This window comes from Anastrepha obliqua, chromosome 4 (assembly GCF_027943255.1).
Source record: "Anastrepha obliqua isolate idAnaObli1 chromosome 4, idAnaObli1_1.0, whole genome shotgun sequence".
In the NCBI taxonomy this organism is placed as follows: domain Eukaryota; kingdom Metazoa; phylum Arthropoda; class Insecta; order Diptera; family Tephritidae; genus Anastrepha; species Anastrepha obliqua.
The window spans coordinates 37,130,166-37,144,707 of NC_072895.1; the positions used below are offsets into that span (position 1 = coordinate 37,130,166).

A 14,542-nucleotide genomic window follows, 5' to 3' on the forward strand; every position below is an offset into this window, starting at 1 on the left:
TGTGCCCCTTGATTTTCTTCAACAAATGGAGGTACCTAAAGATTTTTTATGACAAAATTATAAAATTAGCATTAATACAACCATTGAACCGCATTTGCATTGGCCTATCTTTGCTAGGCCTCATGAAGAATCAACTGATGGCACACACTTAAATATTCATACAATCAATCGTTCAATCAAAACACCTGAACAAACAGACCTCGAAATACATTCTGAACTTTCAAAACATTCAAACTCAAATTATTGGCTTCAAAGTGCTACCCATTAACTGCAAGTCACTTATTCCAGCATTTGATCCAGACCTCGAAACATTTCTGGAACTGTATTTTCGGTACCCAGAGCAGTTTTCGATTCGATTACTTTTCCTCGGCTGTTAAAATGCGTTCCCCGTAGTGCCTTTTCGACTCGATCAAACAGAAAAAAATCGCAGGTGTCCAAATCAGGTAAAATCGATGGCTATTCGATGATATTCGTCTCGTTCTTAGTCAAAAATTCACGAATAGTGATAGCACTGTGCGATTTTGCGTTATTATGGCGCAAAATCCACAAGTTGTTTTCCCACAAATCCTTTCTTTTTTGGCGAATTGATTCACGTAAAAGTCTCATAACGTCCAAATAACAGCTCTATTAACTGTCTGGCCTTCTGACAAAAATTCGTGGTGTACAATACCGTTATAATCCACAAAAATCGTAAGCATCACTGTTTTTTGACTGAAAACGATGTGGTTTCTTTGGTCATAGTTCATTCGGAACCCTCCACTCACTTGCCTGATGTCTGGATTGGGTGTTGTACTCATAAAGTCACGTCGCGTCTCCACTAATAATGCGTTGGATGAATTTTCTGTCGGATTCAGCCTTGGAAATCATGTCTTTGGCGATATTCGATATCAACGAGGTCCCTGTTTTGCATTTCATATGAAATTTAGGTTCTTTGGGACCAACAGCAGAAACACGGCGCAAGCTCAAATCATTAACGACAATGCCCTGAATGGATCCATAAGCAATGTTCAAGTTCTCTCCCAGCACTTCGATGGTTAATATGCGGTTGCTGATCAACTTTTCCTTTGCTTTATTGATCTTTTCATCAGTTTTCGATGTCGACGGCCTGACATTACGTTCGTCATTCTCGATGGGCTCACGATTTCTTCTGAAGCATGCAGCCTCCCATAAGCGGCTTTTTTTATTAGATTATCTTTCCTTTTCTTAACAGTTCGGGGTTACAACATTTCTGAGGCCTTCGCAACTTTGAATCAATTCTTAACGCAAAATTTAATACCAATTCATTGTTACAAATCCAAACCCATTTTTAGAATTAGAAAAAATCAAAAAGACGCGCAAAGGTAGGTTTACTCAAGACGACGTAACTTCTACAAATGTCAAGAAAAAGCGATCAAATTTTGGTAAAAATATTAATCACAGATGGTACAGATGGCAACCTCAAAAATCAGTTGACTTAGAGCGACAATTGGCGGTTGTTCCGCGAACTTTTTGATCAAGGTGTTACATGTAATGGGTAATTTAAAGAATAACAAACGAATAAACACTTCAAATAAAAATCTCAAACCTTTTGTTATGAAGCACTGTTTATTACTTTAAGCCAGTAATTTTTTCTTACATTTGTCTCAGATATTTGTTGTCAACTTTATTACGAGTTGAGAAATACTTGAAAAATATAACGGCGATGTTGGGTGTTTTCTTTTTTAAAAATCATTCGAACATTCGTTCAATGGAAAGAATGGACTTGTGTAGTCAAAAAAAATGTGTCAAAAACCAGCAAGATTTTGAGCCACATCAAACTAGCAGTTTATTTTATCATTGGGCTGTAAAATTGCACACTAGGCATTTTTCTACAAAGTCTGAATAAAAAATGTGAAATTTGTTTGAAAATTGCAAACTTTTTCTGAGCTTTGCACAAATTTTGAAATATGGATATTTCTTTGGATTTCTAAGAAAACGAACTATATTTCGACACAAATATTTTTAAATTTAAATTAAATTAAAAACTATGAAATAAAAAGCAAATAAATTGTCAAAACTTGTCAATAAATCCCAGTGCTATAGTTTTTTAACGTAGCGTAGGCATATCAAAAATATCAGATTTATCAATAACAACAACAAAATACAGCAGTTCGTGAATTATCGCTATGCAGGCAACTTTGTAAATTAGTTGTCGTCGAATTCAGTTGCTATTCAATAGCACAGGGATAGAAGGAAAAGGTAAGGGGGCCGGGAATGCTTACATTCCCTCGCAAACGAACATACAGAAAGCTCGGTATACTACATACGCACGAGAGTGTTACTGTACATCCTGTCGGTACCGGAGTGAGAATGGCCAATCGCTAAACAATGTTGCTGATTCATAATTTTTGCAGACAAATAATAAATTTGAACAAACGTGATGTTATTTGTTTGGCGTTGGCGGTGGCTTTTAGGCCTTCGCAAGGATCCTTTCGTTTGCCAAACCGCAATCATGCCTAAAATGGTTTACCGACGTGCAACTGCGGCGGGCGGAGAGAGAGGCTTTCAGACGAGTGGAGCAATACAAGGACGATGAGATGAAGGCCACCCAGCGAGTTACATTTGTAAATAATAATCGTTTGCATGCATGCATACATACATACATACTTATGTGCTTTATACATTGGTATGCAGTTACTCCCCATTAACACAACAACAAGGGTTAGCCTATTGTTCAAAAAGGGCCCGCAGCAGTTTTCAGTATGAAAATTTATCAGCGCATTCAATTGAATTTTCCGTTGTTGAGTTGAGCAAGTTTTGCGTTGTCAAAATTTGAAAGCAATTTTCATGCCTGGCCCTATTAGTGCACGAGTGATTCTTTGTATCAGATAGATGTGACATATACGAGTACATACAAACATACATACAAGCACGGGTATGTATAGCAAAATGTTCAGAATGACTAGAGTTACTAGATTTATCGACTTAACTATGTGTATCTGTCCGCCAGTCCCTCCGCGTAAATGTCAACTGGGGTAAAGTTTGGGAAATGTCAGCGAAGTTTAGCGATGTCCCAAGATAGTCTTTTTTTTACTTGATTTTGAACTAACACAGTTCACTAATAAATTTTCTTCCATAAAATTTTCGTTCTTCACCGAATTCCAAAACATTCCTTTCCTTTTCCAAACATAAAATAATTCCTAAAAGATTGCCTTATTAAGTAAACAATTTTCGAGTAAGAATAACCAAGGATGCATTCCTTCAAAAACGACGCAAAAAGTACATTTTAGAACTAACCAAGACGGAATATTTTTAAATCAAAGTTCTAATTACAATTTCAGCGTAGTCTTTAGGTGCCGTGTAGTTGGATAACTTGAAAAAGGTGACGCAAAATTATTCGTCCAATTTTGGTTTTTACTGAATCAAAAAAAGAATAGTTTAGAGTGACGGAAATCTTTACTTTGACCTTTACGCGCTCTATTGCCTGTCTGTTCGTATACTGCAGCCAGTTTTCCGATAGGGTGATTAATTTTGCGCCAGCGTTTATAAGCAACTCGAAAAGCAAAAAACAGTCTCTAATAACAGACTCTGTTACAATAAAAACAAAACAACAAAACAAAATTTTAATAAAACCCGATAGATGCGCTAGACATAATACCTGGCATACAGGGTCCGGCACTCGAAGTACAACCAATTAAAAAGGCCGTAAACTAAGTTTGGAAAATTACTTTTATTCAATTCAAAGTAAAAAATGTGTGAAAATAATACAAAATTAAGAATCAATTTACTTTTGCTCGATATGACCATCTTTTGCCTTGACTATGGCCTTGAGACGGTCCAGAAACGAGTCGCAAGCTGCCCGAATGTGGCTTGCAGGTATATTGGCCCACTCGCTGACAATGGCTTTTTCAGCGCCTCGAGACTGGTGAATCTTTTAGTTCGGACCTTCCTCTCCAAAATTGCCCAAAGAGAATAATCCATCGGATTCACGCCTGGTGAATTTGAGAGCCATTGTGTGGACGCTATGAAGTTCGTAACGTTGTTTTTCAGCCATTCTTGGTTCACTCGAGTTTTGTGAGACGGTGCCGAGTCCTGTTGAAACATCCATAGTCTGTCACTGAAACGTTTGTCTGCCCACGGCTTTAATGACCTTGACGCCAGGCTCGATGAAAACGATTGGAGAACACTCATCTGCGGTTACAGCGGCCCAAACCATTACCTGTGGCGGGTGCTGTCTTCAGGTGGTCAATCGATGACTCAAATTCTCGTATGAACGGTCGGTCAAATAAACCCTATCGTTTTGGGAGTTTACGATTTGCTCAATTCGAAAAAATTTCTTGTCAGAAAACACAAGGTTCGGAAATTAACTGCTTTCGGTCAAGCGCAGCAACTCTTTCGCTCTCTCAAATCTGACTTGTTGCTGAGTTTGTGTGAGATCATGTGCCTTTTGGATCTTGTAAGGCTTGACGTTAAGATAATTTTTGAGTATGTGACGGTTGCTACGGTCAGATATTTTCAGTTCTTTCGCCATTTTATTGGCATTTTGTCGGGTATTTTGCTCAAGTCGCTTCTTCACTTTTTTAACCATTTCACGTGACGTTGCAGTCTTTTGATGACCACCTCCATAACATTTCGCGATGCTAACAGTATCATTGTGTTGAGTAATGGTACGATAAACAAAAAGTTTATTTACTTTAAGATGCTCGAGATGACGAGCAATCGCTGGTTGGGATTTTCCACCAAATATAATGCAATCACACTATTAACCCTTTGCACTCCGTTGTCGCCGTATTTGCGACATTAAAAAGCTAACAGTAAATCCGCTGTCGCCGTAGCGACGACATGGTCATTTTGCTGCCTCGGCGCCCTTAACCACTGTCCCATTTGAAGTTCGTCAAGAGATTAGTCGATCAACTTGTAAGTGAATTCCGCGAAGATCGGGCAAGACCTTTCACTTCAGCAACTGAAACAAGACTGGGCTAAAAACTGCACATATTGCGAAAAGGTAAGAAAAGAGATTATATTGTTTGTTCTAATGGACAGAAAACGGGACAAAGACGTATTACTTCGAAATACTGTGATACTTGTCCCGGTAAACCGCGAATGCTTATGGGCAATTTTTTCGAAAGATATCGCACTTTAAGAAATTTTAAGTCCTAAAATCTATGTTTTTCTTTTATAATAGAAGTTAGAATATATTTTGTTCGTAAAATAGCTAAGAAATAAAAAATGTGTTTTATTGAAACGGCTCTATTTTTCTTTTACATCATAGGTATGTAATTGGAACTAATATAGTGCCGCGAGCGGTCTGAAGTTGGTTACACTTCGAGTGTCGGGCCCTGTAACATGAAATCATTTTACTTTTTATAAGCTTTTGTTGGCTTGCAATTTTTGCTGCTATACTAATATAATTTTGGTCTTTATAGTGTACGAGTAAGTTATATGAAGAATTCAAAGGAACTTTGGAGAATCTTAACATTAGTAGTGGATTAATTGGGCTCTTTATTGGCACGAAAAGTAACAGCAGATTTTCACCGGCATTTCCTGAGCGCTCTAAAGCATAAAAATATGTGATAAATCGACAGTTTTTACCTTTCCTGACGTTATGGTTTGGGGTAATATCCCACCCCAGCCTCATCACGCATTTTGATTCAGACTCATCGCTTGCTCTGAAAAGCTCCGTTTTCTTGGAGGCTAGCGCGAAACGAGCAATTGCTTTAAAATTGCGAATAACACCCTTAATTGCCGTTATTTCCAAAACCACATAATAGGGGTATGACTAAACTAAGTATAATTACAAAATATGCAAAAACGAACCCTGCATTATGATGCGAAAAAGGCCATCATTTATTTGCCTAGATTCTATGAGTTATTAGCATTTTGTGTTAGTTGCAAAACAAGTTTTAATTTCTGAATATTTACATCTTTCACAAGCAATTTCTTAAACTATTTTGTTGATTTACTCTTCCAACAATTCGCTGAAGATCTGTTTTTTATGTAATATTTTATCTTAAAATTTCTCGCTTTGGCTTTACACCGCCTGGAAGTGGAAAACAGACTTTCAATGAAATATCTCAAACATGCGTATTTGTGTGCAAATGTAAGTATGTACTTAAATATGGTTAATATCTATGTATGTACACTTACATATATATATGAACGCACAGAAACCATATGAGCCTGGGAATACATTTCTGAATTTAGTTCTTATCATTCGAACTTCTCTTCTAATTTGTGATAAGTTTCTTGACGTTGTTTTACAAATGGAGTAACCTACAGGTCTATGCTGGCTGAGAATGGAAAATGGGTCTTATGAGAATAAAAACTAGCGAAATTATGATTTCTTGTGCTCATCAATCTAGCCAAAAATGATATACCAACAGACCATAAAAGTTTCTGCATTTGTTTTTATTTATTGTTACATATATCCTTTCTCTCTACCACTTTCTCTCTCTTTTGCTCTCTCTCTTTTCTCTCTGTCTCTTTTCTCTCTCTTTCTCTCTTTCTCTACATATTTTACTTCTACTCAAGCTGGATTTTTTAAAGCAGCAAAGGATTGTAGGTTGCAGACAGAGTCCACCGAAGCCGAAGAAGTATTGCTTGCATTGTGGGCAAGCTACCGAGTGTTCATAGTGGAACACTAACGAGATGTAATAACAGTTAAAATGGATTCGTCTTCAGATGAGCAATTGTTTCAAAAGAAAAGCTTTTTTTTAAGGTGAAACTAAAATAGAAAAAAAAAAAATCTATTCACGAAATAAATTTGTCTAGAAAAAATTTTATAGAATTTCACCACTTGTATGAAGAATAACGGCAAGATGAACAGAAATTTGTAGAATATTCAAAAATGTCAATTAATACGTTTGTTTACATTTTGCCAAAAAATTAGCCATTTATTTAAAAAACAATGGACAAATTTCCATAAATCTCTGGTCATGGCCGCTGGATTATTATTTGTGTCTTTAAGGGAGATATCCAACTGATTTTGAATAGTTGGCGAAGGGGCAAGAGGTGTACACAATCCGAACTTCAAGAAAAGTTACCCTTCCTATATGGATAAATACATATACGACCCCTGGGTAGCCATTTGAAAATGAGACGGAAACCCATTCGCAGTGTTTTTTTAATCCAACATAGTTTATTAATTAATAGAATTGTCGTTAATAAATTGGTAAAAGTAAGTCGCGTTTATTTTACAAGTGCAATCAATTAGGCGGCCGCCGTAGCCGAATGGGTTGGTGCGTGACTACCATTCGGAATTCATAGAGAGAACGTCGGTTCGAATCTCGGTGAAACACCAAAAATTAAGAAAAACATTTTTCTGATAGCGGTCGCCCCTCGGCAAACCTCCGAGTATATTTCTGCCATGAAAAAGCTCCTCATAAAAATATCTGCCGTTCGGAATCCGCTTGAAACTGTAGGTCCCTCCATTTGTGGAACAACATCAAGACGCACACCACAAATGGGAGGAGGAGCTGGGCCAAACACCCAAAAAGGGTCTATATACATACATAAATATAAGCAATTAGATGAAATGTAGATAATTCACTGCAGCAAGCGATTTATCTTTGAAACCGCATTACCGCACAATTTCAAGCTGACCGCTTGCGCAACGTCTTTTTCTTTGGCTTCGGCTTCGCTTCCACGCAGTCTGCAACCTTAGTCTTCAAGTTAGCTAAAATATTAAAAATTCTCTCTGCACCTTCTGTCTTCTGTGCTTCTTCTAAGGCCACCTCTGTGCAATAAGCACGAAGAGACAAAAAGAAAATGATTTCCCATTCAGATTATCACTTAAATGAGGCGCATGTACAGATTACAGAGGTGTGGCGAACATCAGACCGTTAACCGACTCTCGGCGATTTTGAAGGAATCTGCTAATATCCTTACGTTATGCGAGTTGTGATGGCGATTTGTTTACGAAAAAAACGAGGATTGTGTTGATGATATATGAAAAAATCAACGTAGCCACAGCACAGGTTATTTCGCTGCCGTCTGAGCAATGACTGATTGGACGAGTTTGTCAATGCATGTGAAATCAGCAGGCAAAACATGGTGGAAAAAATTCAGAAGGTGTGGCGAATATCAGACCTTTAACCGGCTCTCAGTAATTTTGAAAAAAAACCAGCTGATTGGCTGGCATAGTCGGGGTCACCACAGCGCTTTGTTTAGGAAAGAACGCAGATTGTATTGGATATTAACGAAAAACTCGAAGCACATGAGCTATTGCTCATATTAATTCGTTGCCATCTGAATAATGACTGGCTTGGCCCCAGAGACGGAACAGCCGAAGTTACTTTTCAATATAAGTTATATATATTTTTATTTTCGTTTGTTCTAAGTAAATATAATGAAATAAAAGTTGTACCCTTTTTTCCAATGAGATTACAGGATATTTGAAAGCGATTGGCAAAGAGGAAGAAAAATGCTTTAAAATATATCGAATCGACTGGTTATATTCCACTAGTGTGAAAATATTACTTGATTACAATAAAAATGTAAATAGATATGTATGTGTTTACACATTCAACCACAGAAAATTGTTTGGTACCAGATTTCCTAGCTGCCCCATCATCCTTGCAAATTATGCCGAAGCCAGGAATCAACACGCAAATGTCATTAATCTTGTTTACACTGGGTATTGTGTGCGTGTGTGCCTACAACACAACAAGCCAGTAGAGCAAAATTTTATGTAACCGTAGATTGAAATATTTTGGAAGCACATTTGAAATTAAAATTATGTAACTTTTGTGACTTTAATCAGAACTAAGGCTTAAAAGTGAAAGCTGCAACCAGTATTGCCAGAACATTGAAGTTTTCAAAGAAAAAAAGAAAAGGGAAGGAGGAAAAATCAGATATGCACACATCCTCATTTCTATGAATCATGTTGGGAATAATGAAACATTTTTTCCCACATATTTTACATATTAAAGTATATATTTTTTGATAGCAGCATCAAATAATGGATGGCTTGGTGCGTGACTACCATTCGGAATTCAGAGAGAACGTAGGTTCGAATCTCGGTGAAAGACCAAAATATAGCGGTCGCCCCTGGGCAAGTAATCGCGATCAGAAAAACAAAAAAGACAAGGAGCGAAACGAGTTTTTTGAGCTGTATCAGGGGGATTTTCATAATACTGCTTCCATGAAGCAGCAAATAAATATTAATAAAAATACTTGAAATTAGAAAAGGTCGAGCCTAGGAGCACCAGGAGATTTGGTGGTTCCTAAAACACTCACGCTAAAAAGCCCATTCTATTTAGAGCTCTGGAAATAGGGCAGATAGTCAAAGAGGGAAGGAGAAAAGTATCAGAGAAAGAGATAGGAAATAATAGAGACAGAGATAGAGATAGTTAGTCCTGTGAGAATTTTCCAGATTCTTTGGCAAATCTGTAAATATCCTCCAGTTTTAGAGAACAAATATTACTCATTCTCACGACATCGGAACCCAAAACTCGTAGCCGTACTCTAGCAAAGGCAGGACACTCACACAGAAAGTGCTCAGTGCTATCCGTCTCCTCCAAGCACGACAGGCACGTTGGGTCATCAATGATTCCAATGGTGGTCATATGCTGACCCCATGGGTTGTGTCCTGTAATGATACCAACCATCAACCGAACGTCTTTCCTTCCAAGTTTTGACAGTTTTCTGTTCGGACTTCTCATAAAACACTTTGCAGTTCTGCAGCGTTCTGCAGACCGGACCATCGCTCTTTATGTAAATTATTTACATAATCGCTGATTCAATTCATGATTCCTGCGGAACTGATTATAGAAATACTTAATATTGATAAACGCCACTAATAAGCATAAAAGCAAAGAAAACATTTCTGATGTTTCATATACACAATGGACTTCAGACCCGAATTCGGTAGGCATGCACAATCACACTTAACTACTGGCTTCCTAGGGCTTATCCATTTTTTGCATTTCATACGGATAAAATCTAGTATTGACTAAAATATAAAACCTGCTTTTAAATTGAAGTTTGGTTTTTACGAGTACTAAGAGGAGTTTTAACTAATGACTGTAACTATCCACAGATCTAAACATTCTAAAGCATTACATGTAGTTGAACTCTGCTTTGAGAGAGAACAGCCAGTTGACTTGGTTTTACGCCACAGATTTTAGCGGCCACGTCTACGGCAACAGAAAAATTCTGCTGTCGTGAGTTGTCAAATACTTGGGACTCTTCAAAATACAGTTCAATAAAGCCATTTAAAGTTTCAAAAGACATGGTTCCCCTGAGACGAAAACGTTCAGCGGTGTTACGACGGAGGTAACTGAAGCATAAAGCAAAAGCAGAATGTTGTTTGATACAAGTACATATGTAGTGTACGCCGCTGCAAAAGCGATACTAATTAAGATATGTAAATTTTTAATTTACGCACAAACTGTGACTTCAAGTATACGATGAAAAGCGCCTTTGCACTAAAAACATCACCCAACTGGCTGCAGTGGTATGACACAAATTTGGTGTGAGGTGAGGAAATTAAACATTGCGTTTCGCTACCGAATTGGGGTAGAAGGTAGTATCAGTAGTATTCATTGAGTAGGAGAATGGATTAAAGCAGTTTCCCTAATCCGATGTGCTAATTATTTTCTTTTGTATTTAGTACCGCTGACAATTTATTTAGTATCACCCAATTTCGTAATGCGGCGATTGACTTGCTAAGCAGCACTTCACAAAAATTAATTCGTTCTGCGGCTCTAAGAAAGCAAATATGTTTACATGTACAAATGTAGACAGAAAAGGATGAAGGTTGTTGATTTCAGTTGTCATACGTACACATGCATCCACATGTGTATACAATTGCATGTCTTCTAAAGGATCTCATAAAAAAAATATAAAATTTATTAGGTTAAATATCATTGATGGGAATACTTAATTGAGTTCCTTTATTTTTATAGTAAGCAAAGAAAACAGCTAAGAGCTATATTTTAATTAGCTATTGTAATTAACCAACACAAATACAGAGTTTAATAGCTAAAGATAATATAAAGAAATGGATACATAACGGTTCTGTATGTGTCTTCTGCATTCGTGCTTGCCACTCACTTAATTAGGATGATCACTAATTTTCTCACTCACTGTATTCATACATAACTAGAACAATTAAAATCAAATATTGTAATATAAGTATATAGAACAAAATAATATAATATAAATATTACAAAGAATTGTAAAGCCCGCATGCCGACGCGAAACTGTCGCACTTATGGCTAATCAATAATGGAATTTTCGCGGAAACAGAAAGTGCTATATTTGCTATGCAAGATGGAGTAGTACCCACGCGAAATTATGTAAAGTACGTCATCAGAGAGCTCAATGCTCCGAAAGACATATGTCGTAGATGTGGCGACCACGGCGAAACTCTAAACCATGTTTTAGCTGGGTGTACGCTATTAAGAAACTCCTTCTACCCTAAACGGCACTACGGTGTTGCAAAAATTATACACCTACGACTTGCTCAAATGTACGATTTTCACCGTGAGATGACAACCTCTTACAGATTTGTTCCAGAACCAGTGCATGAAGATAGGGAAATGCTTCTCTATTATGACAGAACAATCCTTACGAATACCATATCATAGTAGACCTGACATATTTGTGGTACATAAAAATGACAACACTGCGTTTGTCATAGACATTGGTATCCCATTGAACAAAAATATTCATAAAACGTACACAGAGAAAATCAGCAAATATTCCGATTTGTGTATTAACATCAAGCGGCAGTAGAAACTCAGAAAGGGGTTTCTATTGCCACTGATCATATCGGCCTACGGACTCGTTCACGTAAATCTGACGGAAAACCTCAAGAAGCTCAAATTGGAGAAGCATCTTATCTATGATCTTGAAAAAGCGGCTCTGCTGAATTCTTGCCACATCATAATAAAGTTCCTTCAGTAAATTAGTATATATTTATTGTTACAATATGCACACCTGTACCTATTAGTTATATTTTAATTTAGAGTACGATAGTTAAAAACTTATTAAAACACTGTAAATATCTGACTTGCAGCTAAGCTGCCGCCAAGTTGTATAAGTGCCTCCCAAAGAATGGGATGTTTGAAAAAAATATATATATAATAATAATAATATAAAGCGTTTTTCAATAGGTGCGCTTCAACTTTTTTCCGATAGGGAGGGCGAACGACGCAATATTTTTTATTTTTCGCTTGTCATTTGTAAACTTCATTAGTATACATTTCATCATGGAACGCTACACACTTGAGCAACGATTGCAAATCGTGCAAATTTTTTATGAAAATAATCGTTCTGTTGCTCGAAAATGATCCAGATTTTTTCCAAAAAATCATCTTCAGTGATGAAGCTCACTTTTGGCTCAATGGCTTTGTCAACAAGCAAAATATGCGTTACTGGGCAGAAAGCAATCCACACGTGATTCATGAGGCACCGTTGCATCCCGAAAAAATCACTGTTTGATGCGGTTTACAAGCCGGCGGCGTAATTGGCCCATATTTTTTCGTTGACGAGAACGATCGCCACGTTACTGTGAATGGAAAACGATACCGCGACATGATAAACTATTATTTTTGGCCGCAATTGAATGGTATGGACTTAGACGACATGTGGTTTCAACAGGACGGGGCCACAAGCCACACAGCACACGCTACAATCGATTTTTTGAAGAGTAAGTTCGATGAGCGCATTATTTCCAGAAATGGACCGGTCGAATGGCCGCCGCGCTCGTGTGATTTGACGCCTCTAGACTATTTTCTTTGGGGTTATGTGAAGTCATTGGTCTACAGTAACAAGCCGGCGACGATTTGTGAGCTCAGAGCCAATATTGAACGCGAAATTACTGGAATTTCGGCCGATTTTTACAAAAGTGGTCGAAAATTGGGTTCAACGATTAGACTTCGTAAAACGTGCACGCGGTGGTCATGCAAAAGAAATCGAATTTCATACTTAAATGTATATGTTCAAACTCGATAATAAAAAAAAAAATTAGTTAAAAAAGTCAAACCGTTTGTGTCAAAAAAAAAAGTTGAAGCGCTCTTACTGAAAAACGCTTTAATATAAAGTCCAAATTGATTTACTCGCTAGCAACGCGAATATGCAGAAATGATGCCTTTGCCTGCAGGTAAATATTATTGTACGTGAAGCGAAATTTGCAACAAAATTATAAGACTTTGTCATGCGCTATTTATGTGCGTATTGTGTACGTAGTACGAGTATCTTCTTTTGTGTCGCTAATATGCGATTTTTGTTTAAGAGATGCTTTAATATCTTAAAAATTACATTCTCAAAGGCTTATGGTGGGAAAAATGTATACGCACCTATATTTTCAATTTTTAATACCGTACCGCATTTTTCTCGGAACTAAATATATTTCTCAAGTCGGCCGGACTCATAACTCGAACAAATCTTCACCGATTCACTTGAAATCAGGCTACTTCGTAGCAGTCATATGAATGAAACATTGCTCTGCTCTCACTATGTACTACTCTGAACTTATATATATAGCGTATATATAAGTACATACATACATATGCACATACACATATTTACTTATGATATATGATTTGACATAGAATGTGATATAGCGTCATATTCGAAGTTATAGACATACATATATAAATAATAACTCGTTCAAAAAATAGCCAAGATATCCATAGATACATTTATGAATTTTTTTAACAAAAAAAATTCGAGGGTTCAGGAGCTATAAAAAATATAATTTTAAGTTATATTCAACAACATCTACAACGTACAGTATACTGATGTACCTCAATTGTCCATTATATTTTCAGTGTACCCCCATAAAATCGCATACAAAATGCATCTAATAAAACAAACACGAACACCGCTCAAATGGCAGCTATGGCAGTAGTAGTTCGGCAACAGAAGCAGTAGCGGTAGCTGGAGTACACATCAATAATTTCGTAACCGAATGAAAGTCTTCTGCTTCTACTCCAACTAAAAAGAGTACTGTACATTTTTTTGGACTATAAGCTACTAACAGTAACGGAACGTAGCTTAGAGCGGAGTAAAACAGTTGATCGCGCGTTTTGCGCTACCTGCTCCACTACTCATCTGTTCAAGTTCAGAGTAGTTGGTTGATTGGTTTAAGTGGTGATTCTTTGGTGATCATTTTGTTGCCGCATACGCGTTACCAACTTGTTTACCAGTTATTTACAGCATGACCCAGTCTGTGCGGTTCAGGAACCTTATCGGGTCAACAACAACTTCGCAGAGGAAATGGAAGATTGTTTTCTTTTTCTCCGGTTGTTTACAACTGTGACAGTATGTGTTGTGAGGCATGCCCATTTTGGCTGCTTGCTCTCCCACAGACCAAAAGCCAGTTATGACTGCCGTTAGTCTCCACGCGCCCCGTCGTTTCATGTTTATCAATGTTGACGATTGCTTAAGGTTTTAGGTGGGCCATAACGTTCTGCTAATTCTGCATTTCGTCTGGTCTCTCCATCTACAATCTGCGATTCGGAGGTATTTTAGGGAAATTGCACTGTTGACTGCACCTCGTGTGAATACCGATTCTGCAAAAGCGTTATTCGTGGCAGATCCCCTTCTTACCAGTTCATCCGCTTTTTCATTACCT

The 14,542-nt window shown here is 37.4% G+C and overlaps 1 protein-coding gene across 9 annotated transcripts in view; it reads right to left on the reverse strand.

The window, feature by feature from the left end:
- The window catches only part of LOC129245026 (PDZ and LIM domain protein Zasp), a 113,572-nt gene that overhangs the window by 47,136 nt on the left and 51,894 nt on the right, over positions 1-14,542 (reverse strand). The window lies entirely within an intron of this gene.